At 40.0% G+C, this 2,500-nt stretch overlaps 2 non-coding genes across 2 annotated transcripts in view; one reads left to right on the plus strand and one right to left on the minus strand.

Annotated features, from left to right (window-relative positions):
* The window catches only part of Trnam-cau, a 73-nt gene extending 27 nt beyond the window's left edge, over positions 1–46 (plus strand). The window contains exon 1 of the tRNA in view: positions 1–46. This exon is cut by the window's left edge and continues 27 nt beyond it. This is a non-coding gene — a tRNA (tRNA-Met).
* A 2,231-nt stretch (positions 47–2,277) lies between these two features.
* Positions 2,278–2,350, minus strand: Trnam-cau. The gene has a single exon. It is a non-coding gene; the product is annotated as a tRNA-Met (tRNA).
* Positions 2,351–2,500: the final 150 nt, after the last annotated feature.

Below are 2,500 nucleotides of genomic sequence, written 5' to 3' on the forward strand. Positions count from 1 at the left end.
CAGTCTCATAATCTGAAGGTCGTGAGTTCGAGCCTCACTCGGGGCAAATTTTTCGTAGCTGTCATACTAAATACGATAAAATGAATAAACATCAGACTAAGATGAAGTAAAGGATGCACTACCCACGTTTCTTTCTAGGAAATAGCCTTCAGTCCCGTGGAAAAGACTGGGCATCTTCAGTGAATTAACAGAGAAAGGAGGGTCATGGAGAAAATGGATGCCAAGAGGGAACTGTCGTATGACAGAGCACTGGAAGTATATGTATACATATGTGTGTGTGTGTGTGTTGCGTGTGCGTGTGCGTATGCGCGTGTGCGTGCGTGTGTGTGTGTGTGTCTGTGTGTGTGTGTGTGTGCGCGCGTGGATGATGTGTATTTATAAAATGTAAGCATGTACATACATATGTGTGTGTATGCTGTATGTATAAAATGTAAGAATATATATATATATATATATATATATATATATATATATATATATATATATATATATATATTGTGTGTGTGTGTTTGTGTGTGTGTGTGTGTGTGTGTCCATGAACATATATATGCTAACAAGAACCTGACGACCCTCCGGCCGTTGCCATACCCATTTTACATTTACAGTTAATCAGAACAGATATATAAGTACATGGGAGAATTCAGTAACATACACATACAATATATACAAGCAATTCTGAGTGAACATTCATACCCGCGTGTACTCCATTCTTGCGTTACATAGTTTCTGAAATTACGAAAATGTTCAAGAACAAGATCACCAATATTTCTGAGGAACACTTTGTTCTTCAAAGAATGAATAAACTGAATTGCGCTATTACGTAATATTTTAAGGGGCAAATGCGTGATTTTCTCGCCCTTTTTATTTAAAAAAGATTGAATTGAATTGAATTGTAGATGGAAGCGCGTTTCCCGTAGTAATGATTTACACGATTATCCATTAATAACTATACTTTACTAATTCATTCTATTATCCAAAGTTTGATTTAAGTAAACAGCGCAGTCCGAGAAGCTCGCGCCATTTATCAATCAACACGGTTGTTTGTGAGGTGTTTGTTACATTTCTTGAGGAGAATTTATTTTTTAAATATAGAGTACATATAGAGAACGGTGTTATTTGAACTTGCGATCTCTCGTCTACCGATTTCTGCTCCTTAGAAATGCTGTAATGCCGTAAAATATGTAATGGATATGCTGTTTTTTATAGTTATACGAGAGTTATGAATAAAATACAATCGCCATTTACTTGAAGCGACAATGGTGAGGGTTTACGGGTTTATGTCACCCCTTTTTGTGCGCCAGTATGTATGTATGCACGCGCACAGACATGCACACACGCGCGCACGCACACACACACGCACGCACGCACGCGCGCACGCACACACACACACACATACACACACACACACACACACACACACACACACACACACACACACACACACACACACACAACACACACACACACACACACACACACACACACACACACACACACACACACACACACACACACACATTTATACATACATACATACATATATAGGTATACAAGCCAGCCCAAGTCAGTGCTGGTCCCAAGCCCGGATGAAATAGAGAGAATGATTACCTAGAAAAAGGGTAACACCAGCACTCTCCGTGGAAAGGAACTGGGGACCCTACCACGTACTCACTCCAAGACCATCACAACATGAAAACTACAATTAAGTATCATGCTGTGACCACGGCGGCTCAGACATGAACCTACCGTTAAAAGAAGAGACACAGGCGTGCGCACACACATATATATGTATATATGCATATATGTGTATGTGTGTATTTAAAGATATTTGCGGGCTGTCGATGGTACAAGTGGAAAGAAAAGCGTAAGATCGAGTTTAGTGGCGAAGGATGGTGGAGAGGTCCACGGCTGCTCAAACATGAGCATACCGTTATTGATGATGATGTATTTAAAGAGACAGGGTTCAGAAATGAACGATCTTTTAAGATTCTCCGTATAATTATTACATTTCTGCCAATGATTATTCCAATTTTATTGGTTAGGACACTTGACTTTTACTTAAGCAGCTTAAGTTCGTCTCCCAACATAGGAATCGGTTTTGTATGTATACAAGCTTAACACTTTGCATGAAATTAGTAATCCTTCGAAAGAGTTGCAATCCTGCTGCAATTCTGAGCTTTGCTACAAAGGGGAGGAGTAGTGCATTCTCTACTCTACTTCAGCCTGACGTTTGTTTATTTTCCATACGAGTAGTTTGGGTGACACCTACGAAAACTGTGCCCCGAGTGAGGCTCGAACTCACGACCTTCAGATTATGAGACTGACGCGCTGCCTACTGCGCCATCGAGGCGTTGTATTATGTTGTTGTTTTTACATTAATGAACGGCAGTGCTCATGTGTTTGCGTTAATATGATTAGTAGTTATTACTTGTTATTCATTTGCTTATGCATATGTGCCCTTCCTCAGACACATGCATGTAAGTATATATAAGCGCGCGTG

This window comes from Penaeus monodon, chromosome 36 (assembly GCF_015228065.2).
Source record: "Penaeus monodon isolate SGIC_2016 chromosome 36, NSTDA_Pmon_1, whole genome shotgun sequence".
In the NCBI taxonomy this organism is placed as follows: domain Eukaryota; kingdom Metazoa; phylum Arthropoda; class Malacostraca; order Decapoda; family Penaeidae; genus Penaeus; species Penaeus monodon.